Raw genomic sequence first — 26,213 nt, forward strand, 5'->3', positions numbered from 1 at the left:
ATGGGAGCTGAGGCTGGGAGTATAAAGCAAAACTTCTTTCCACCAGGAGGGACTCAGACACAAAAGCAGGTGGCCTCAGCAGCCCTGGGTGGGCATAGGAGTGAGGAGGAGCTGGGTTCAGGGTAGAGCCCATTCCAGAGTGAATGGAGTATTTTTACTTCCTAATGGGATCAGGTAAGCATGTGGGACATTGAGTGAGTAGTGGTGCCCCTGCCTTTGGTTGGACAGGAGACCTAGCGAGAGAGGGGCAGGTTGTCACTCTCCCCAGGACGCTGGGTCCAAACAGGCTGTCAGAGCAGGAAGTGGAGGAGTCAAACTGGGCTCCAGAACTGTAGACCACGGAAGTCTTCTAGGCTCTGTTCCTTTGAATCCTGGGATGTAAAATCTAAGAGACGGTCTAGTCCACAGTGGGGCAAACCATGACCTGCAAACACAGCCTCCCTCACTGCTCTACTGTTGTGGCTGCTGTTTGTGTTAACAAGGCAGAGTTGCCACAGGAACTATATGGCCCATGGAGTCTAAACTATTAATATCCGGTTCTTTACAGAAAAAGTGATCTGAGTCTTGGCCAAGTCTGATGCCCCCATTTTAGGATGAGGAAAATGATCCTCTAAGATGTAAAGGGGCCAAGAAAAGTAACCAGAGAGAACAGTGGCCAGGGGGTTCCTGTGACGTGGGTTGATCTCGATGCCAGTCTGAACTCATGCACCTTGTCTTCCGTTCCTTTAATTATCAGAGGGGAAAAAAAAAAAACAGGCCAAAGTCTTGCTATTCAGATTAATTACAGTGGCATTCATTCAGCTCACTTCAAATGGGATTCTGGCCATGTCTGGGACAGGGAGCTGAAGATGATAACTTCATTGTTAACCAAAGGGAGGACCTGACCAGGGATGAAGGGATGGTTTTATTGACTTGTTTCCTTAGACACTTAACTTCCTCATACATCTGTGTTTTTTAATCTAATGATAAATCTTTGTTCTACATTTACTAGTGGTTTTATTGATTTACCAGAAAGGGTTCTGTAAGAATTATAGTCCAGCTTGGCTCAGTGCCTGACATGGGTATCAGCCTAGCCAGGTATTCTTTGTATCTGAAACTATCAGGTGTCCAGTGAATGACCTTCTTGACCTTGGGTTTTCAGAGCTTGGCTAGATGACTGGTGGAGGAGATCTGAGCTGAGGCTCCCACCCGGGATATAGGAGGAGACTGACTACTTCAGAGCGAGCCTTCCAAATTTAAGATGCTACGATTTCTTTGCTTCATAGCAAAATAATGCGGCCTGGCCTTTAGCCCCCAAATCAATAAAACATTTAGATGTAAGAACTCAAAATGAGAAATCACCAAACTTTGAACCTCCATATCCCTTGGACCTCCATAGAACCCCCTTCCACTTAGTACAGAGCTAATACTAGCTAAGCGCCCTCATGTGGCTGGCAAAGGTAATTCAGTCAACTTGCTAAAATCGAATCCTTATGGCAACAACCTACATGGGAAACGAATCTGGAAAATAATGGGTATATGTATATGTATATGTATATGTATAACTGATTCACTTTGCTATACACATGAAACTAGAGTAAGATTATAAGTCAACTATTTCCAATAACACTTTTTAAAAAATCAAATCCGGAGTTCCCGTCATGGAGCAGTGGTTAACGAATCCAACTAGGAACCATGAGGTTGTGGGTTCGGTCCCTTCCCTTGCTCAGTGGGTTAACGATCCGGCGTTGCGATCCAGCGTTGCCGTGAGCTGTGGTGTAGGTTGCAGACGCGGCTCGGATCCCGCGTTGCTGTGGCTTTGGCGTAGGCCAGCGGCTACAGCTCCGATTAGACCCCTAGCCTGCGAACCTCCATATGCCACGGGAGCGGCCCTAGAAATGGCAAAAAGACAAAAAAAAAAAAATCGAATCCACCAAATATATTTGTGTTTTTTTTAACTATTTGTTTCATTGGCTTTTTTTTCCTCTTTATTACCTTATTTAAAGGAGAGTTGGCTTTATTTAGCTCTATTTCAACTCTCTATTTGCAGCTGAACACTAAGGGGTGGGGAGAAGAGAGACTTTGTGTTATACGAATATATTGGCAAAGTCCTGAATAATTTCTTTGTATTTTCAAAACTACTATATTCAGATTTTCTTTTATTACTGAGGAGAAATGCCCATTTGTGACAAAGTCCTGAATAATTTCTTTGTGACAAAGTCCTGAATAATTTCTTTGTATTTTCAAAACTACTATATTCAAATTTTCTTTCAATTTTTAGGAGAAATGTCCATCGCTACCCACTGGTGTGAGGCAGGCACAAAATTGCTGGATGCTTGCACAAGTTAAAAAGTTGGGATGGTTTGATCTTATCTGATTACATCTTCCAGGACAGGGTGAAGATTTGCTCTTCCCCTGCTGTGATCATTATCATTTACTATCTTTGAGGCTCCTCTCACCAAACCCCATCACTTCCTAACTTGTAAGTGTCATAGAGTAGAAAAGAGCATAGGATTAGGCGTCAGATCAGGTTTGAAATCCAGAGGCTAGAGCGGAGTGGGGAGAGAAGGCAATGGGGAGTGAAGGAGACGGCATGGCTGGGATGTGGCGGAAGGGGTGCGACTGGAACAGAGGAGTCCGTGCGCAGGAAGTGGAGTGAGTGTCACAGCAGATGAAAAGGAAGAAGGGGCAACCTGGAATGGCAGAGTATGAACTGTAGAGGGGGGTTTATGAGAGGTGCCGCCAACCAGTTTGCAGCCTCTTACAGCCCTGGTCTCCGGCGCCCTCTTCTGGCCACCCAGATCCGCACAATCAAGAAGGCAGGAGGCGGGTGACTTGGGGCAGGAGCCTCCCTTCCAGCTGAAGGAGAGAGCCGGTTTCTTCTAGGTACCCAGGACATAAGGCCGCCTTGGAGAAGGTTAGTTTGGGGTGCAGGTTATGCAGAAGGATCTGTGTGTTTGGGCGGAGCACAGAGAAACTGTGCAGGCGTTCACCTTCCCAGATCGGCCAGGGTAGCAATGCACCAAAGCCTCACTGGAAGATACTTTACAGACAGCTGTACTCGGACTTGTGCAGAAGCAGCGCATGGTGAGAGTCTCCCATGTTCCTGAGAAATCCTAGGATTTTTGAGAGCCCAAGGAGGATTTCCACTCAGATTGATCTACAATTTGTTTTATCTTCCATTAAAAGGAAAAATATGTATATAGTAATGGGCTTATAGGATTTGTTAAAGAGTATATTTAAAACAGGTACACTCATGATAGAAAGTGAACGTGTCCAATATTTTATTTAAAGTCAGTAAGGGAACCAGGAAGATGCTAAAAAAATTGTAGAGGAGTCAAAAAGGAAGTCTGGAGAATTCCTGTCATGGCTCAGGGGAAACAAATCCAACTAGCATCCATGAGGATGTGGGTTTGATCTCTGGCCTCACTTAGTGGGCCCAGGATCCTCCGTCGTGAGCTGTGGCGTATGTGGCAGGAGTGGCTTGGATCCCGAGTTGCTGTGGCTGTGGCGCAGGCCAGCAGCTGCAGCTCTGATTCAACCACAAGGCTGGGCACTGCCATATGCCCTGGGTGCAGCCCTAAAAAACAAACAAACAAACAAAAAACATAAAAAGGAAGGCTGTTTATAGATTAAGAATATTGAAATGAATTAGCAAATGGTTGCAAAACTGGTGTATTTACCAATGATTCGGGAAGAGGCTTTGTCCCAACAGAATTTTTTGGTATGTCTACAGACAAGATTATTTATATTATGATCAGCTACCTAAAACTTCACATTGTTGTCAGATCCCTCCAAAGACATCGAAGGGGCAGGCACCTCTTAAAATCAGAACTGGAATCAGAATGAGAACCAGAATGCTATGCTCCTGCTTCCCACTAAAGCACACAGTTTGCCCAGGAGTGGGCTCTGAGGATGAAGAGTTCTTGCAGGCAGGCGCTCCGCACGTGGTAAGTTAAGGGTGACACTGACCAAGAACTTGTGTCTTGGAAGAGAACAGGAAAGGAATGGAGCTGTTTGGTCCAGGTGTTGGAGGTAAGTGATCAAAGCAGTATGTAACTCAGGGTTTTAAGTCAACAAGATAGAAGAGCAATGACTAACATGCTAAAGGCTTATCAAATATCAAGTGTTTTAAACTCTATACATATTATTTCCATTTCATCTTCTTATCCACCTTAGGAGGGAGGAGTTATACTGATAAGAAAATAATGTTATACTGGTAGGAAAATACACTGGTAAGTTACGTGGTAAGTTATGCTGGTAAGAAGACCGATCTCCTGTGATGGGGACGTGGGTAGACATACCCTGCTGTAGACTGATGCCTTGGGAGTGAGGGTGTCCTAACAGTTCCCAACAGTTCCTTCAGGATGGGGTCAGTGAGTGAGTTTTAGGGACAGACAGTGATATCCAGGGCCTGTAACAGTGGGGTCAGGAGGGTGCTGCAGTGGGGGCAGGACAGGCGAGGAGGTTCTCTGGGTGCAGGGAGCACCTGAGAAGCTTTGGGAAGGAGGCTACTGGGGGTCTCCAGACACTGGTATGTTAGCTGGCTGCGAGGGCATACTCAGAGCAGCCGACCAGGCGTAATGGGAAGGACAAGGACGCAAAGGCCATAGTCATCCCTCCAGAGGAAGGGGCAGGACCTTCGGACGCCCAGCCAGCAGGGTCTGGAGCTCCAGGTAAGGGCAGAGTAGAGCGTCCTTGACAGGTTTTGAGCAGAAAATCTCTGAATCAGGGAGAAACGGAATTCTCGCAACATCACGGAGGAGAAAGCGTTGGGGGGCAGCATCAAGGGTCCGTTAGAGAGGGAGGAGAGCGGGGTCGGAATCTGGAACCCTCGCCTCGGTGTTCAGGCTGCCCTGAGTCAGAAAGAACACCCTGGCCGAGCTTCTGCTACCTCCAAGCAGAACGGGCATCTGCTAGTAAGGCCGCTATTGAGCCGGCTAGGAATTCCTGGTGAGGATCAGAAGGGTGTCCGGCAGAAGCCCCCCTCCGGGGGTTGGGGTTAGGAAGGTACTGACTGGAGCCCACGCTATGGCAGTCCCCCGAGGCCCCGAGGCTCAAAGGGGCTCATGTGGGGGTCTCTGGAAGGCCTGTGCTAAGGGCGGAGCCGCGCTCTGCTTGCGACCCATGAAGGGATAGTTGATCAAGGTGGGTTCTAGGTGGTCCTCGGCCACCTCACCTTGGAGGAGAGGTCCAGCTTTTTAGGTCAAGCGACCAAAAGAACAGGGATGTGGGGCGAGGGTCAGTTCCACTGAGACAAATCCACGATGTGCATTTTGACAGCCGTCAAGAACACTTTTTTTTTTTTTTTTGGCGAGTTGAGACAGGTGGTGTCAGGTTCTGGGACACTGGAAAGTGGAGAGTGGGGAAACCAGCGTACGGGGACTTGGGTCCTGCAGGGCAGGTGTTCTACGAAGCAAAAAACAAGGGGTGTTTGGTGAGGGGTCTGGGGGACAGAATTAGGATTAGGCTCAGAGAAGCAGCAGAGCGGACCCTTGGGGCGAGGAGAGATGGAAAATTAGGAAACTGAGAATCGGTTGAATTGAATTGCTAAGAGCCTTAGGAAACCGGGTGGGTTTAGGGTGCTCAGAGCTGCGGAGCCGGGACCGCGGGGTGTAGCGCGCCCTCTCGTGGTCATTTGCAAAAGCGCAGAAACATTTCCAACATTGGCACATGAAAGGCAAAAACATTTATAAAAAGAGAAGGATGAAGGAAGGAAAGAGAAAAGAAAAAAGCGATACAGAGTAAAAGAGATGGAGAGTAAGGAAGGAGAATTGAGAAAATAACTCTGTGAGGGAAAGGAGAGAGAAAATAGCAAGAAGGAGCTATTCTGAAGGGGGATCTGGAGGCTACCAGCCTGCGTTCCTCTGAGGCTGACAGGCCAGAGGTTGAGGGTTAAGGATCCCCGCCCCCTTTGTAGAACTGCAGGGATTCTCCGATCCATTGTTCCCAGTTGTTGCTGTTGTTACATAGAACACAATGTAGGCTAAACACGAAGGAGAGAGTTAAGAAAGAAAAAAAAAAAAAGCCATTTTCAAAAGCTCACGTGTATGAGTCCATTTAAAGTACATGCTGGGAAAGGCAAAACTATACGGATAGAAAACAGGTCAGTCAATGACTATAAACTGTAGCGATGGCAGTCAGATGAGTGTTTACCTGAGATTAGGGCTGGTGGGAAGGAGGGTGGGTTTGGCTATAAAGGGTGGCTGGGGGGCATCTGTGTTGGCGGGTCAGTTTTCCATCTTGATTAGGGAAGCAGGGGTATCCTTAGATCAATCTACAGATGTGATAAAGTGCATAGAACTACACACATGTTGTTACTTCCCTGATTTTTATATAATTACGTAACATGTAACCATTGAGGAGTTCTTGTGGCTCAGCGGGTTAAAACCGGACAGACTAGTATCTATGAGGATGCCGGTTTGATCCCTGGCCTCACTCAGTGGCTTAAGGAAAGGGCATTGCCATGAGCTGTGGTGTAGGTCGCAGACTCGGCTTGGATCTTGCACTGCTGTGGCTGTGGCCTAGGCTGCAGCTCCGATTCAAACCCTAGCCTGGGAACTTCCATAAACCGCAGGTGTGGCCCTAAGAGCAAAAGCAAAAAAAAAAAAAAGTAACAATTGAGAGAAATGGGGTGATGGGTCCACAGGAACTGTCTCTGTTATCTTTGCCACTTCCTGTGTATCTTATTTCAAAATACAAAGCACAAAGAGAATAAAAAAATATATTTCTAAATATTTTGTGTTTCTTAGCACAAAGTGAATTGTTTTCTTCAAATTTTTATTTTTTCTTCAGAATTTTATATTCCAGTTGTTTACTGATAACATATAAAATACACTTGATTTGCTACATTAAAAAAACAAATTTAGGAAAGAAAACAAAGTACTTACTCATTCTAAAAAATAGGCGAATTCTTATAGAATTTTCTTATTGGAAAATTCACCCTGTTCCTTTTCAGTTTGATTCAATCCCACTTGTCTATTTTTGCTTTTATCACCTGTGTTTGGGGGTCATAGTCTAGAAATTATTGCCCAGACTAATCTCAAGAAGCTTTTTCTCTTTGCTTTCTTCTAGTTGTTTTATATTTCAGGTTTTATGTTTATCTTTAATTCAAAAGAGTTGATTTTTTTTAATATATACAGTGAGATAAGGGTCCAGTCTCATTCTTCTACATTTGGATATATCTAGTTTTTCCAGTATCATTTATTGAAGAGACCATCCTTTCCCCTTGTGTGTTCTCAGCACCTTGGTCAAATATTGTTTGCCATAGATGTGTTTTATTTCTGAGTTCTCTATTCTGATATATATATATATATATATATATATATATATATATATATATGTAAAACCCAATTAAAAAATGTGTAGAAGTTCTAAAGAGACAAATTTTTTAAAGAAGAAATGCTATGGCCGAAAAGCATAGGAAAAGATGCTTAACATCAATAATTATTAGGGAAATGCAAATCAAGTCTAAGATGAGGTACCACATTACACCAACCAGAATGGCCATTGTCTAAAAGTTTACAAACAATAAATGATGGAGAGGGTGCAGAGAAAAGGGAACCCTTCTAAATTATTAGTGGGAAATGTACATTGGGACAACCACTATGGAAAACAGTATAGAGGTTCCTCCAAAAACTGAAAATAGAACTACCATACAATCCAACAACCCCATTTCTGGGCATCTATCCGGAGAAAACTATGACTGAAAAAGACACATGTACACCAGTGTTCATTGCAGCACTATATACAATAGCCAAGCCATGGAAGCAACCTAAATATCCATCAACAGAAGACTGGACAAAGAAAATGTAGTACATACATATGATGGAACATTACTCAGCCATAAAAAAGATGAAATAATGCCATTTGTAGTATCATGGATGGACCCAGAAACTATCATACTAAGTGTAGTTAGACAGTAAGAGAAAAACATCATATGATATCACTTATATGTGGAATATGAAGAAAAGATACAAATGAACTTATTTGCAGAATGGAAACAGACTCACAGACATTGAAAAACTTATGGTTACCAAAAGCAGCAAGTTGGAGGTTGGGAGGGGTGAACTAGGGGTTTGGGATAGAAATATTCTAAAATTAGTTTGTGATGATGGTTGTACAACTATAAATATAATAAATTCATTGGATTATAAAAAAATAAATGTGATTGTTTTTGGTATGTCAACTTGGTGTCATGTAGGTTTTGTTGTTGCTGAGTCTTTTTTTTTTTTTTGTCTTTTCTAGGGCCACTTTGGTCGGCATATGGAGGTTCCCAGGCTAGGGGTCTAATCAGAGCTATAGCTGCCAGCCTACGCCAGAGCCACAACAATGCAGGATCCAAGCCACGTCTGCGACTTACACCACTGCTCACGGCAACACCGGATCCTTAAACCAATGAGCAAAGCGAGGGATGGAACCCACAACCTCATGGTTCCTAGTTGGATTCATTGACCCCTGAGCCAGGATGGGAACTCCGTTGCTGAGTCTGTAGAGTTATCTAAATACATGCTAATATCATGTACAGATACACATGATTTTACTTTTTTCTTTTTGATTTGGATTCCTTTGATTTATTTTTCTTGTCTAACTTCTCTGGCTAGGATTTCCAGTACCATGTTGAATAGAAGTGATGACAGGGGCATCATTTCTTTGGATTGTATCTTAGAATGAAAACTATCAACTTTTCCCCATTGATTATGACATTGACTGTGGGCTTTTCATATATGGTCTTTATTGTGTTGTTACATTCCTTCTACATTTATTTTCTTGAGAGTTTTAAGTATGAATGGATGTTGAACTTTGTCAAATGCTTTTTCCATGTCTATTGAGATAATCATGTGATTTTTTTTTACAAATTTTCATAACATAGTTCTCTTTTATTATCTGTCTATTTATTTATTGTAAAACTTTATTGGAGTATGGTTGTTTTACAATGACATGTTTGTTCAGGTATACAGCAAAGTGAATCAAATATATATCCATTATTTTTCAGATTCTTTTCCCATATAGGTTATTACAGAATACAGAGTAAAGTTTCTTGTGCCATACAGTAAGTCCTTGTTGGTTATCTATTTTATACATAGCAATGTATATATATATTAGTCCCAAACTCCTAATTTTTCCTTCTGCACCACATTTCCCCATTGGTAACTACAAGTTTTTTTTTTTTTTCCCAAATCTGTGAAACTTTAACTGTCTTGTAAATAAGTTCATTTGTATATTTGTATCATTTTTTTTTTCTAATGTGATCACACAGATACCAAAACCACAGAAAGAAATGCAAGAAAAGAAAATGACAGGCCAAGATCCTTAATGAACGTGGGTGCAAAATTTAATAAAATTTTAGCAAACTAAAATCTAAGATAAAATTCTATTTGTTTATGGTGTATGATCCTCTTTGTGCATGATTGAGACAATGTTCTATTTTCATTCTCTTGCATGTAGCTGTAGTTTTCCTAGAACTGCTTATTGAAGAGACTCTTTTCTCCATTGTATATTCTTGCCTCCTTTGTCATAGGTTAATTGACCGTATGTGGGTGAGCTTATTTCTGGGTGTTTTATCCTATTTCGCTGATACACATTTCTGGTTTTGTGCCAGTATCACACTGTTTTGACGATTGTAGCTTTGTAGTATAGTCTGAAGTCAAGGAGCCTGATTCCTCCAGGCTGGCACAGAGGTCAGCAGGACTTGCCTACTCCCAAGAAGGTGGTTGTGTGTGTAGGGTGTGTCAGTTTCTGGTTTCTGGGACAACAGCAGTGGGGATCTTGTGTGCTCCAGGGAAGATGGGGGCCAGCAACCATCATCAGCTCCTGAGACTCTCAGTAGAGGTAGTGGTGTGCTCAAGCCTCTGAAGTCTGTGATGACAGAGGAGGCTAGCACTTGCCCCCAGAGCACAGGCATACGGTGCTTTAAGACCTGAGAGCCCATGCATAGAGAAAGAAGCATCTCTGGTGGTCGCACCCCTCTCTCCGCTCATGCTCCACAACAATGGTACCCTGCCTCTCTGGTGGCCCCCGGCTTCTTCCCAGACTCCCTTATCCTGGCTTCCCACATTGATTCCACATAGCCTGGGATAGGCCTTTCTCTGGGTCTGACCTCTGAAGCTTGAGCCTGACCTCTGGAGCAACCAGCACCAACCACAGATGTTTAAGCACCAACCACAGGTCTTTCTGTGGTTTGCCCTCTGCTGCAATCTCCTCTTATGCTTAGAAGCTCCTCCTCCATCCTGACTTGTCTCCCTGCCAGTGAGGGGTTCTTCCTAGTGTGCAGAAACTTTCCTCTTTCACAGCTCCCTCCCAGGGGCACTATCCCCATTCCATTCTCCTCTCTCTCTTTTTTCTTTTTTCTTTATGTCCTAGCCAGTTACATGGAGGTTTTTGGGGTTTTTTTTGTCCTTTTAGAAGTCTGAGATCTTTGCCAGCATTCAGTAGCTGTTCTGTGAAATTCATTCCACATGCAGATGTATTTTTGATGTATTTGTTGGAGAAAGTGTGCTCCATGTCCTACTCCTCCACCATCCTGCCCCCCTCCTCTTTCTATTTATTTTTAAATTTAATTTAGAAATACATTGGTATAGCTCTTTGGCTAGAATATTAGGATTTACATGAAGATTAGAATGTTAAAGAAGTTAGAGTTCTTGGACCATATGGCTGAAAACCAAAATTTGGCACACTCCTAGCCTTTCTAATGCATATTTCATTTTATGCACTTTGTCAGATTTATGCATTGTATATACATCTAGCTAGATGAAATTAAAAAGAAAAGGGCAGCCACTTTGTGGATTGGAGAATTTCTGAAATATTTGTAAATTAAATTTATGACAGCAATGTTTTGCAAGTGTAGGCAATGATTAAGAAAATGCAAATCACCCTCTAGCTTCCTTGCCCATGTCACTATCAACGTGTGGGCATTAAGGAAAAGCATGCAGAAAACTAGCAATGTAAAACTATTAAACAGCAAGGGACAGTGAATTCATATTATTGGCAACTTGGAATTTCATGTAGCTGGAAATCAGTGGAAACATTGTAGAAAATTATTAGAATGAACTACTTTTAAAAATATATACTTAGACTGTATCCAAATATTTCACTGTAGGAAAAACTCAGGACAATACCACCAACTTTTTATTTGATAGACATTGTAGATATTATTTGAGGAATTATCTATATTCCTCCTTGTTGATAACACAAGGGATTAGAGAAGTGTAATGACAAAGTTGAACTTGAAAACTAAAATCTTGGAAGAGATAGCTACATTTATGTTATGTATTAGATTCTTCAAAGCTGTGTTATCAAAGCATTATGAGTGGAGAAATCTGTTATTTTTTTTTTAACTGGAATTTAAGAACATCGAGTAAGAAAGCAAACATCAGAAGTAGTAAGAGCAAGTGTTTTATGACACTTTGTTTTGTATGTGTGAGTGTGTGCATGTTTATATAGGATTGTAATGTAAAATTAATATCCTATTGTAACTTTCAAAAGTTTGATAATTTAGAATATATTAGAGAAAGGCCATTTAGAAAGAGTGAGAAAATATAAAGCACACACAAAATTTAATTAGTAGAGGAGTTCCCATTGTGGCTCAGTGGTTAACGAATCCGACCAGGAACCATGAGGTTTCGGGTTCAGTTCCTGGCCTTGCTCAGTGGGTTAAAGATCGGGCGTTGCAGTGAGCTGTGGTGTAGATTGCAGACGCTACTCGGATCCTGCATTGTTGTGGCTCTGGCATAGGCCAGCAGCTACAGCTCTGATTTGACCCCTAGCCTGGGAACCCCCATATGCCATGGGAGCGGCCCAAGAAATAGCAAAAAGACCAAAAAAAAAAAAAGAAATTAATTGGTAGAAAATCTTAAACAATAAGTCAATTGATCAACCTCTGCAAAACAGGTTATTATGTGATGATTGAGAAATTGTAAGAATAGAGCAACATAGAGGGATTGAGATATATATCCATGTTGGGCCCTTCTTTTTCTGAAGATGGGGTAAAGTTTGGAATTATTAATACATTGAATGAAAATATAGGAACTGCATATCCCCTGACCTTAGGGTTCTCAAAGACAAAACTGAGACCCAGAAACTGAAACTCTATCAAGGTTTAAGGTAAAATATAAGTTTGGTCCAGATGATCAGAGAGGCTATTGATAACAGAGAAAACTTGGAAACTGAACCAAATTTTTATATCATTGCCTCTCCTTTTGCCTGCCTTCTTAAGGCAAACATTTATTTTGCCTAATTAGATAGGGTCTAATATGAGTAGTATAGGCTATTCTCATCCAAATGAAAAAGTGACATGTAACATCTGTCATGTTTTTATCCCAGTGTTTTTGTTGGGATCAGCTGATGGTCCAATTTGTGGGAAAATAATGGCATAAACTATGAGGCTTGAGTGATACACACCTGTCAGGATTCCCATCTCCTCTTTTATGAAAGTTATGGTATAGTTCGAGAAATTTTTTTTTCCACATCTATGGTATGTGGAATTTCCCAGAGTAGGGGTAGAATTAGAGTCATAGCTGCAACCTATGCCATAGCTGCAGCACCATCCAAATTCTTACCCACTTGCAGTGGGCCAGGGATTGAACCCATGCCTCAGCAGCAACCAAGCTGCCTCAGAGACAATGTCAGATCCTTAACTCACTGTGCCACAGCAGGAACTCCTGAGAACTATTTTGATAGGGTGTCTGTGTCCTCTCTTAGAACATGTGTTCTTTTAGGGGAGAGGCCAGTCTTGTTTATTTTTGATCTGACAGTGTTTTGACTATTGTTAACTTCCCCACAGTACAGAAAGCCATGCACATTTACTACCCGGAACAGGCGAATTAATCTGAAAACAGTAATGGAAAACTACCAAAAAGAAATGGATACAGTAACTTAACAAAAACATAAGAGGAGGGAAGACTTAAAAGTTATCCAACACTTCCATTCATTTAACATAAATGAAACAAGACTCTAAAGTCTGATTACTTAGCTATGCTTTTCAATGCCTTTGAATGCTTGTTCTTTTCTTCCTCGTTAAAAATGAAGGAGTAACTAAATCAGTTAGGAAAACGAGTGTCTGGTAAATAGCATACTTGAACTATTGCTTGGAAAGGTGGTGTTGCTTAGAGGTTTTGAGTGCGGTCTCTCTTCCCTTCAAATCCCAGTGGCCAGATTTCTGCAAGGTACAGGACTTGTCATGTCAAGCCAGCCTGTGACATCAAGGGAATGTATTAGCTTGCATGACTGAAAAGAGGTATGTTGTAGAGTTTCAAGTCAGTTTATTCAAGGTTCCAGATCCTTACTTCTGTGATGTGCTCAGCTCTGTCATTTTTATGCTTATTAGCTTATCTGTCTCCAGTGTGGTTCAGAATTTTGCAGCAATTCCAAGTCTTACATGTGCATAATGAGATATCCAGGTGAATAGAATGTACCATTGACTTATATTTCCCAGCAGATATGCTCAAATTTATTTTGGTCCTTAAAAAAGTATTTTATTAAGGTATAGTTGATTTACAATGTTGTGTTAGTTTCTGGTGTACAGCAAAGTGATTCAATTATACATGCTTGTATTATTTTTCAGTTTCTTTTCCATTATGGTTTATTGAATATAGTTCCTTGTGCCACACAATAGGCTCTTGTTTGTCAATTATATATATATTAGTTTGCTTCTGCTAATCCCAAACCCCCAGTCTACCCCTCCCCATCCCCCCTCCTGAGTTCTTGGTTACATGATCACTGTGAAGCACCCAAAGGAAATAGGGATCAGCTTAGCCAAAGTTGAGGACTCCATGCTGGATGCCAACAATGGAGTCAAATTCTCTGAAATGACATGGATCAAGCAGTTATCATTAAAGGATCTGGTCTTGTCACTGCTGTGGTGTAGGTTCCACCCCTGGCCCAGGAACTTCTGCATGCCATGGGCATGGACAAAAACAAACAAAAAACACAATATTTCAAAAAAATAAAGTATAAAATTAAATGAGTAGTTCTCAACTAGAGGTGATTTCCCTCCCCCCCCCACCTAGCAAGGGTACTTTCCAATGTCTGGAAGCATTTTCTGTGCTAAAATGGGGTGGGGGAAATGCACGTAGGGAGAGAGGATAGGAGTGCTTCTAAAAATCCTACAATGCCAAGGAAAGCCATTCACAACAGAGAATCACTCACTTTGACCCCCATCATTTTCATCGTGCCCTTGTTTACTCTTACTATGTTTTGAGATTTTCCCTACTTTTTGTGAAACGTCTATTGGCAAATGGTCAGTGCTGTGACACTTGGGGAAGATTTCAAGGTAATGGATGCTGGTGTTTCACGATAGAAGTCAGGTTGGTGAAATGAACCTATTTTACTAGATTCCCTACATGGTTTGTGTGCCTTTGCAGCCAAATTGGAGTTCAGATTCTTTGAGGTAAAACTGCCTCCAATTCTCCTAGACACTGATGGATCAACTTTATAAAATGCCAGTGTATAATAGTGAGAACAGGTGTTTGATCCTTCTCTATCAGGGGCTCCTCCTGCTGAGGGATGGGTAGTCAGTGCTGTCACTAGGTGCTGTGCAGAGCTGTCAGGTGTAATAGCTCATCTTTGACTTCCTTTGTTTTGGGAAGCCATTGCTGTCAGAGTTGGAATAAGTAATTTGAACACTTTAGTTACAGCCAGCAGAAATGGAATCAATACATGCCAAGATTAACTTCAGTGATTAATCCCGGAATCAATGAACCAAATGATTATCATTTCTGTCAGCTAAAGATTCTGGGATGCAAAATTGTGATTAAAGAGATGGGTTAATTTTTTGCTGGCTGGCTTCTGCAGCAGGCATGTTCTGAAGCACCCCCTGCCCCCTTATTATTTTTTTTTTTACTTCTCTTGCCTTGCAGTTGTTCCAGTGATGCCTTCATGCTCCAGCCAGTTCCTGTGTCACACGGTGGGGTGCTCAGAAGCCAGATTTGACAATGATGAGATGCAAAGTCGACTTACTCTGGGCTGCTAAATCTCCAAGGATAATGCCAAGCTAGTGAAATGCCTAACTTTTAAATCAGAGTGATTATTCTGACTCTGTTATGCATAGGCGGGTGTCATTTGCTGTTTTTCAAAAGACAGCAGAGGAAGCCAGAGGAAGGGCTGGGGATGTGATTGCCTAACTGAAGGCTGTGTGTGTATTGTCTGCAAAGGGGATTGAAGACATTTCAGTAGTGGTGTTTCCTTGTGGAGACCCCAGGCAGAATATCCTCGCCCATACTAGTAGGGCTGAAGGATTCACTTGTGCCAGGCAGAGTGCTCACTCTTCTATGTATCTTATTTAAAGAGGACAGCAACTGTCTCTATGGCAGGTACTGTTAATATCCTTATTTTAGGTAAAGAAACTTAAACAACTTTCCCAAAAACACACACCCAATTTGAACCCAGGTTGTCTGATTCTGTGTTCTCAGGGCTCAGTTGCTCAGTTGGGATCAGCCAGGTGTGGCTAAGGAGAGATGAGTCTTGTTACAAGTTGAATGGTATGCCCCTAAATTAATATGTGAAAGTCTTAACCTCCAGTTCCTCAGAATATAAACATTTGGAAACAAGGTCATTGAAGATGTAGTTAGTTAAGATGAGGTCCTACTGGAGTAGACTGGACCACAAATCCAATATAAAATGTGTCCTTTTTACTGAACTCAGGTTCGGCTACTTAACACTCAAAGCCAACAATTCAAGAGGAAAGTGTCAGTGGTAAGGAAAACGGCTTTAATTAGAAATGTCAGCAATCTGGGGAGATGGTGAACTTATGTCCAGAGACCAACATCAAAATTTTTGCTCAGCCATGACAATTTTTTGAAGGGAAAAATTGGTGGAGGGAGAATCTCAGTGAATCACTGAAGCAGGGAGTTGAGTTCTGGTTCATTCACTATTGAGAGCAGACTGGTTGGCTCTGCAGCTATCATCTTGCCCAAATGATCTGTCTCCAGGATTGCTTGGGGGGGGTTATTGGGAGTTGAAAGCTAGTCATTTTTTTAAAATTGCTTAATTCCTCATTCTTACTTCTTTTTATCCAGTAAAAGAATCAACAGGTTAGAGCGTGATGTGTATTCAAGGAGAGCCTATTCAGGAGTTAGGTTAAAACGCCTAGTGGTCTCATTCCTATAATTAGGTTCTTTTAAGGTTAGAGGGGAACAGACATGAGCCGAACAAAAAAGGGGCAAAAGAATTGCCTTCCTCCTTACAAGAAGATGGCCATGTGAAGACAGACACAAGGAGAACGCCAGGTGAAATGGAAGAATGGAGCGATGCATCATATAAGGCAAGGAGTGCCAAAGATTGCTCACAAACCACTAAGTTTCAGAGAGTGCATGGCTCAGTCGGCACCACGATTATTTTTTTGTCTTTTGTCTTTTGTCTTTTTAGGGCCTCACCCATGGCACATGGAGGTTCCCAGGCTAGGGGTCTAATCAGAGCTGTAGCCACTAGCTTACGCCAGAGCCACAGCAACGCCTGATCTGAGCCGGATCTTTGACCTACACCACAGCTCATGGCAACGCCGGATACTTAACCCACTGAGCAAGGCCTGGGATCCCACCCACAGCCTCATGGTTCCTAGTCGGATTCGTTTCCACTGTGCCACGATGGGAACTCCCAACATCATGATTTTGGACATTAATCCTTCAGGACTGTGAGACAATAAATTTCTGTTGTTTAAAAGCCAGCCAGTTTGTGACACTTTGTGATCATCAACCTGGGAAATGCTCTGATAAGTGTGTACATACATGTGTTATGTATCATTGGAACGTCTCTTAAAGCAAAGCACACAGTGTCCCTAAAGCCTGCTCTGTGCAGAGCACAAGGTCAAGAGTGATGGGAAGGTGAGATCTCTGAGACTCAATGTCTGTATTTGACTAGCATAATGCTCATGATTTACTTCTCATTTACCATTTGCCAGGCACTCCCCAGGTGAGCAGTTCACATCGCAAAATGAGCTCCACGTCTGAATCAGAACTGGCCGGTGTGAGAACCTCCCATATCTGTGCTTTGCGACCTTGGGGAAATGCCTTAGCCTGTCCTTTGTCTCAGTTCCCCATGCATAATAGGGAGAGGATGATAATAAAGAAGGCACTGTGAGTGTTGCTTAAACTGATTTGTGCAAGGTGTTAGCATAGCCCTTAGCATATGTGTCCCACAGATGAGAGGTGTCATTACGTTATCTTTGTGCCTTGAATGACTGTGCAAGGTGAGTACTATTCTCCTTGTTTTATAAAAGGGTAATGGGTGTGCAGTTTTCAACATCGGGGCCACATTGGGGCACAGCCTCCCAGCCTAAAGTGCATGCAGCCTAGTCTGATGAGTAAGTGGAGACAGTACAAGGCAGTGCATAGGAGATGAGTCCAGCAGGCCCTTTGACATGTTCTGAGAGTGTCCTTGTCTCACTGGGTCCCTCAGAGGAGACTCTTCTGTGGAGGAAGTGGGGTCTCAGCCCCACTGGCCTCCTCTTCATCCATCTCTGGAGCATCTATCTATCCACCATTTTTATGTTTTAGTAACTTCAGAGAATACTGTATCTTTAAAGAGAGGGGAAGGACACCCCAAGGGGAGGGCACGTTGGAGGTGGGTATGTTCATTTCTTGCCCCATTAGGCTTATGAAGTGGGGTGATCTGAGATTGGATATCAATATTTTTAAAAGGCTTGTTGGCTGGAAATGCCAAGGAGTTATTTTTTTTCTTTTTCCTTCTCGTTACTCTAGGGATGGAGCAAAATACAGCGCCAAAGAAAACATTTTAATAGATCCTTTGATTATGAACATGCAAAGCCAAAATCTAGCTTCAAAATGGAGAAATTCAAGAAGATACAGCACTAAATAATTTGGCTATATAAAAATCTAAATATTATCGACCAAAATTCAAGGTGAAAAGAGAAGATGACCATTTCACTATTAAATATTATGCTAGTGCCTAGGCTGGGCAGCTGTGGGGAGGGGTAGAATAAATTCGAGGACTCAAAGAACACTGTGCTGGAGAAACACAAAAGCCCCTTCAAATAAAATGCTCCTGAACTCTTAGCCTCAAACCACTTTCCTGATAAAATTACAGAGCTTGTTCCATTTATATCTGTATTAACTTTTAACCTCTGCACCATTCTAATAGTAGAAAATTAATCACAGAGCTTAATGGTGTAAATTAATAAGGGCAAATCTGAATTACCGATAGTACCAAATGCCAGAAGTGTTTAACAAGACAGCAGTTTTATTGTCTCTTGTTGTATATGTAAATATAAATGAATATGTTCCAAGTAAAATAAAGCTCTTTAAACAATATGACATGGCATAATGTATTGAAAATACTCCTCCACGTTTAAAAAAAGAAATGCCTAGTACATACAAATGAGTTGAAATTGTTGTTGAAGGGATTTTCAAATATCCTTGGCTACAAATTTCAGTCACAGGTGGGTGACCTTGAATAGCCACAGAGGAATTATTTTGAACTTTTTACCTCAGAAGGCTCTCAAGATTTGATCATATATTCAGGATTAACAGGTGAGGAAACTATTCGTATTTTCTGATGTATCTGAAGAGACTGTCTGGGAAGGTTTCCATTGCTTTGGCCTTGGAGTGTTCCCTGGTGTAAAAGAGGCAGAGAGCCAGTAGGTGGCAGTGTGTCCCCAACTCTGAGGAAAGCGCTCCCTGCTCAGGAAAAGCTCACACAGGCTGCAAACAAGGAAAATGTTTCTTTGCGCTGTGAAGGGTGGAAGTTCATCACCCATGTTCTTTTCCCCACACAGCTGCAGAGGGCTGGTGAAACACCTACAACCAGAGTCCTTGGCTTTGCGGCGGGATGGTCCTGCTGGCTCATGTGTCCTCTGGGAATGCTAGTGTCCTTGCTGTCAGTCCCACAGGACTGACTCTGTAAAGCTCTGCCTGTGACCACCCAGCAGACAATTGAGTCAGAGTCATATCAGTCTGAAGCGTGTACTCTCCAGAAAAACAGTGTTTTCTAACCTTCTCTGGATTCTGAAAAGGCTGATAGGTGAATACAAAACCTCTAGCTGCATTGCTCATCTTTCTTCCTGCTTTTGATAAGACTCCCCCTGGGTTTTGCTCAGCAATACAAAGATATGAATCACTGAGCTGGAAGGAACCTTAGAATTCATGGCCAATGTTCTTGTTTCACAGAAAAGGCAGTTGAGGCAAATCACAGTTATTCACCCTGGACCACACCACTGGTCATATCATAAAGTCCAGCCTGAACCTCAGGTCTTCCTCCTACCAAGGTCCTTTTTCTCCCTTACATTTACAAGGCTTTGGCAATAGATGAAATGCAGCTTATGGAAGTTCCCAGGCCACAGCAATGGCAGATCCTAGCCCCGGATCTGTGACCTACCCCACATATCATAGCAATGCTGCTCACGGCAACACCAGATCTTTAACTCATTGAGGGAGGCCAGGGATCAAACTTGTGACATCATGGAGTTGGATTTGTTAATACTGAGCCGTGACAGGAACTCCAAGAACAGGGTGTTTTTTTGACTGGCTTCTATGTTTCAGGTGCTGTACTTGTTTCATTTGTACACATGTAGTACATTAACTTCCAGAACAAACGGTTAGCTAATATTACCCTCAATTTGTAAATTCATCACCTCAAGACCAGAGGGGTTAAATGACTTGCCTGAGGTCATGCAGCTGGTAAGTGGTTGTGGATTTGTGTCTCATACCTACAAAGAGAAGTGAGAATTGGTTTTTAGAAGGTGTTAAATGCTGAGCAGGGAGGAAAGCATGAGTAAAATTAGTCAAGGATCCAATGCCAAATTGACTCATCCTTTGTCTTTGCAAATACCACTCTGCCTTTCCTGGAATGATTTCTCTGGTCCTGTTTCTATACTTGAATCCTCCCACTCTCTAAACACTCCAACTTGAAGTGCTTAATCCCCTGAACAAATTCATTATTTATGGTTACTGTCCCTCACCAAGCACATATCATTTTTCGCTTTTAAGAAACAGTTATCTCAAGTGTAAAAAAAATCTTTTCTTGCAGTTTGACAATAGGGGTTTACTAAATATTTTGATGGAGTAGTGAATTAAATATTAAACAGTAGCTGGTGTTTACAAAAGTAGGACCCATCCCTCAAGGGAACATTAATACTACTCTCTTAGATTCAATTTTTGTTTAGTTCTCGGAGTGCAAAAATCTCTTCCAACAGGAATCACTTCTGTCAGCTCTCTGGAAGCCTTGAACCAGCCATTGGTGTGCTGGTCAGGCTAACTTTGACTGCTTGAGGGCATGAGGTTCCTTAGGAGAAATGAAGCAGCTATCAGTTTTCCAAGGCTCTACTGGCTGTAATTCATGCCAAGCGTTTTGTGCATCAGGTGAATCTGGAGCTAGCAAGGCCAGAGTAAAAGAGATTGTAGAGGCAACCCTATGTGGTCTGAGATTAGAATTCAAGTCACTGGTGTGTCCGAGTGCTAACTCCTCCCAACAAGGAAATCCATGTTGAGTAGTAATCATTATCATGCCCAGTTGAAGCACCATTTTTTTTAATTTATTTTATTTTTTTGAGGGTGTATATTTCGTAGGTTAAAAAAAAAAAAAAGTTGTTTGGGCTCGGTTTATTATACTGGGTGACTCCAAAAGCTTTTCCAGTTCTCAACCTGGGTTGCTGGTGGAACCAGGGTGACCTTGCTGCTGATGGGATCATGTTTGTATACTCTATGCTTTACCACATTTCTGGGCACCTTATCATACATCTGCATCATTAATGGTAACCTCTCTCTCTCCCCTAAAATTCTGAGACCAAGTCACATAGCTAGACATTTTATTTCCTGAAACAACAAAACCAAAAAGGCAGAATGGAAAAGAGCATAGCTGTGGAATCAGATAAAAGTAAATTTTATCCTTGCCTCTGTCATACATGAGTTTTTTTGAGCTCATGTATCATCTCCTGTCTTCCTTCTCTTCCTGTGAGCAAAGTAAGGATTGAATGAGGTAATGCTTGTAAAGCACTAGAACAATATGTGCCATTTAATAATAGTTGCTTAATATAAAACAATGGCAGTTATATCAAACACTGGGGCAGGGAGCACTTGAAAATGATTTTGCCATTGAGAATGGAGAGGGAGGAAATGCCTTGTTACTAAATGCAAGCCTCTGGCTCACTTAACTTACTCATTCCCTTACTCACTTGTACTAAATATTTTATTAGACCTAAGCTAGACACAGTTAGTGAATGGTGATATGATCATTTTTTTTTTCAATTTTAAAGTATATTGAGATATAATTTCACGCAATAAAAAGGACCTATTTTGGAAAAATAAAGTTTAGAGCTAATATAAATAAAATAAAGCATAGAAAAACTAATAGCGAAAATCAAAGGAAACAAAGGTTTGTTCTTTGTAAAGATCAACAGAATTGTCAAATGTTTAGATAGATTGAAGAAAAAGGAGAGAAGGCTTAAATAACTAAAATAAAAAATGAAAGAAGGGATATTACTACCAATATTATAGAAGTGTAAAGCATTATAAGAGAGTACTATGAACAATTGTACACCAACAAACTGAATACCTAGATGAAATGGAAAATAACTCTTCATAAAGATTTCTTGGGTAGTGGTCATTGCTATATATACCTTGTGAAAACACTTATCTGTAATATAATTTTTCCATTCTCCATTTTATCATCAGCTTATTTCTTTGCCATTTATGTGAGCCTCTGAGCCTACATATTTGGGCCTTATTTAAAGAAAAAATGTTCAGGATAAGTATATTTTCTGCCCAATGTTGAATAAAAATTACAAGAAACTCCGTTATTATTATATGGATGAGACATGGGCCATTCAATGAGCCAAGAAGCGAAGGAGCAAACAGTGAACCCATGGATTAAAAGGTATAGTCATTTTGGAGTTCCTGCTATGTTGCAATTGTAGGTTAAGAATCTGACTGTAAAGGCTCAGGTTGCTGTGGAGGCACTGGATCAGTCCCCAGCCTGGCACAGTGGGTTAAAAGAAAGATCCAGCACTGATACAGCTGCAGCATAGTTTGCAGCTGCGGCTAGGATTCAATCTCTGGCCTGGGAACACATGCTGAGGTTGTGGCCATAAAAAATCAAAAATAGGTGTAGTCATTTTGGTAGCAGGAAAATTGCTGTGGATGGCAGGGGGAGAGGGCCATTCAGCAGTGGTGTGGTGTTATGGCCCTGGAGAAAGAACAACACTAGCAAATGCTAATGGAACACTTGAGAATCCAAGAAGTGAGTGCACTCATAGACCAGATAATGAGTCATAATTTCTGTAAGTTATGACGTAACACCCTATTATTTGGTCATGAATCCATACTGCCCTCTCTAGCCAGCTCTTTTCAACATTTGTATTGGAAGTATTAGCTAATTTAATAAGAAAAGAAAAGGAGATAAATGGTATACTGATTGGGAAAGACGACGTGAAACTCTCTGTTCATAGATGACATGGTGGTCTAAGTAGAAAATCCAAAAGAATCAACCAAAAAAACTCTTGAAACTAATAAGTTATTACAGCAAAATACAAGATATAAGGTTAATACACAAAAAAGCCATTACTATTCAAATAACAGCAATGAACAAATGGATTTTGAAATTAAGCACACAATGCCATTTATATTTTAGCATCCAAAAAATGAAATACTTAGGTATAAATCGAACAAAATACATTATCTATTTGGGAAAAATTATAAACTCTGATGAACGAACTCAGATAAGAATGAAATAAATGGAGAGATACTCCATATTAATGGATAGGCATACTCAATAGTGTTGAGATATCAGTTTTCCAAAACTCAATCAATATATTCATTGTAATCCCAGTCAAAATTCCAAAAATTAATTTTGTGGCTATTGCCAAATTGATTATAAAGTTGATATGGGAGGAAAAATACCCAGAATAGCCAATATAATATTGAAGAAGGAGGATTGACCTATCCAACATTAAGACTCACTATAAAGCTACGATAATCAAAAAAGTGTGGTATTCGCCAAAGAACAGACAAAAAGATCAATGGAGTGGAACAGAGAACCCAGAAATAAGCCTATATACGTATATACGTACAGTCACCCGATTTTTGACTAAGGAACAAAGGAAATGCAATGAAGCAAAGACAGTCTTTTCAAAAAATCATGGATATCCATATGCAAAAAAACAACTGGATATCCACATGCAAAAAAAAAAAAAAACCTAAACATAAACCTTACATACTTCACAAAAATTCAATGATTACCTCAAAATGGATCACTGATCTAAATGTAAAACACAAAACTATAAAAATCCTAGATGATAACATTGAAGAAAATCTAGATAACCTTGGGTTTGGTGATGATTTTTTTAGATATGACACAGAAGACATGATCCATGAAAGAGATAAGTGATAAGCTGGAGCTCATTAACTTATAGCCATCTGCTCTCTGTGAATAACGAGGTCATGAGAATGAAAAGATAAGTCACATAATGGAAGAAATATTTGCAAAAGAAACATCTGATAAAAGGTTGTTATCCAAAATACATAAACAGCACTTAAAATTCAACAATGAAAAAAAATGAGGAATTCCCCTCGTAGCTCAATGGTTAACGAACCCAGCTAGTATCCATGAGCAGGCAGATTCAATCCCTGGCCTCACTCACTGGGTTAAGGATCTGGTTGCTGTGAGCTGTGGTGTAGGTCGCAGACACACCTTTGATCCTGCGTTGCTGTGGCTGTGGTGTATGTCGGCAGCTGTAGCTCCAATTTGACCCCTAGCCTGGAAACTTCCATATGCTGTGAGAGCGGCCCTAAAAAGACAAAAGACAAAAAAAAAGAAAAAAAGAAAAAAGAAAATCAACTAAAAAATGAGCCAAATACCTTAAAAGACACCTCACCAAAGAATATATAAAAATGTGGCAAATAAGTTATGAAGAGATGCTTGACATTTTATGACATCAGGAAAATACAAGTTAAAACAATAAGATATCACTGCACATCTATTAGAATGGCCAGAATCCAGAATGCTGACTAATCCAAGTGCTGATAAGGAAGTGGGACAATAGAAACTCTCATTCATTACTGGTAAGAATGAAAAACAGTACAGCCATTATTTTTTTTTACTTTTTATGGCCACACCTGCAGCATATGGAAGTTCCTGGCCTAGGGGTTGAATTGGAGCTGCAGCTGCAGCCTATGCCATAGCTTGTAGCAATACTGGATTCTTAACCCACTGAGTGAGGCCAGGGATTAAACCCGTATCCTCAGAGAGACAGTATCCAATCCTTAACCTATTGAGCTACAACAGGAACTCCAGTACAGCTACTTTGGAGGATAATTTGGTGGTTTCTTATAAAATGAAATGAACTTCTACCATACAAATTGTGGTCTTTGGTGATTACTCAAAGGACTAGAAAACTTACGTCCATACAAAAACCTGCACATAGGTGTTTATAGAAACTTTATTCATAATTGACAAAATTTGGAAGCAATGAATATATCCTTTAATAAGTGAATGAATGAATTCACCATGGTACATGCAGACAATGGAAAATTATTCAACATTGAAAAGAAATGAAATATCAAGCCCTGAAAAGACATGAAAGAGCCTTAAACGCATATTACTAAGTGAAAGAAGTCAATCTGAGAAGACTACACACTGTAAGAGTCTACACAACATTCTGAAAAAGGCAAAGTTATGCAAACAGTAAATGCTAAATGGTTGCCAGAGGTTATCAGAGAGTGGTTGAACAGGCAGAAGACAGAGGATTTTAGAGACAGTGACACTACCCCATATGAGAATTTAATGATGAATATGTGTCATATTTTTGTCCAAACCCATAGAATGTACACTACCAAGAGTAAACTGTGGACTTAAGTTGCTTATAATGTGTCAATATAGGTTCATCAGTTGTAACAAATACACTTCTCTGATGGGATAGGTTGCTAACGATGGAGGCTGTGCAAGACAGAGACTATATTATATGAGGAAGCTCTATACCTTCCCCACAATTTTGCTGTGGATGTAAAAATGCTCTAATAATAAAATATTAATTTAAAAAAAGAACTTAGTGCCTAATGAGAGGGACTAATTTAGAATTGGAAAGGATATGATGAACTTGTCTGCATGGCAGTGCTGAAGTCATAGACCCTGCACAGGGATGGTGAATTGGTCTTGGTGATAAGAGATGGAGCATTCTCCATGCCTTTTTCTACCCCCAGTACCAAGGACATAGGTATGTAGATCTCAACCTAACCTAGGACAGGACAAGCAGATATATCAGGATAGGAATTTTGGAACTATTTAAAATCCAAATAGAGTACCAAATAACATATTGCAAGAAAAGACTAATGGAAAGGATAGCAATGGCAGGAGACTCTCTTTCAAAAAAAAAAAAAAAAAAACACACATACTCTTTGGCAGATTAGTTTCCTCTCTTCACTTTTGTTACCACATGCTATTTTATCCAGATACAATCTCTACATGTTCCATCAGGAGGCATTTCTCACTCCAGATAAAAATACTAACTTTCTTAGTCCTAAAATTATCTTTCTTTCCGAGTTATTTTGCCTCTAAGCAAACATAAGTATCTAATCACTGACTTTGGGTGCCTGTGCAGTGTTGGGAGGCTTTGTAACAGTGTGTGAATTCGCTGCTGAAATCCGTAAATTCCAAATGACCATCTCTGATTATCTCCACCACATCACTAGTCGTGGTGTCATTCTGGGACTCGGTGCCAAGATTTCTCTTTGCAAAAAGAGAATCCCTGGCAGTTGGGCTAGAAATAAGTTCAAGGTCTGAAATAGAGTTCACTCTTTGAAATTGAAAACCGAAGAAAGAAATTCCGTGACTTGGCCAAAGACCCAGAGTACGTCAATGTTTGATCTGTACAAGAACTAAAGCCTCTAGATTCCCCAAGTCTTTAATTATATGGATCTGTTTCTACAAGAGGTGGCTGGTAAGCCAAATTCATGATTTAACATATAATTTTCTTTGAGAAAGATTTAAATACATTTGGCCAGATGCATGGATAAAAACTCAACAGTCAGTTTATTAAGGTATGCCAGGGATATTTCAGATGCATAATAAACCTTTCAAGGTCAAGAGTGATTCTGATTTTGAATATAGAAGTCATTTTTCCCATCTTGCCATTTAATTAATTGTGAATCCCAAGATTGCATTTTGTGCTGTTGATCAAGAGACACATTCGTGTTGTGGAGTCCAGCTCTTGGGGGAACACAGATGCAGGAAAGCATGGATGATGCAGGGCTTTGCTGAGAAGGACCTTGACCCAGCTTTCCCCACAATGGCTG

Source organism: Phacochoerus africanus, chromosome 5 (genome assembly GCF_016906955.1).
Source record: "Phacochoerus africanus isolate WHEZ1 chromosome 5, ROS_Pafr_v1, whole genome shotgun sequence".
Lineage (NCBI taxonomy): Eukaryota > Metazoa > Chordata > Mammalia > Artiodactyla > Suidae > Phacochoerus > Phacochoerus africanus.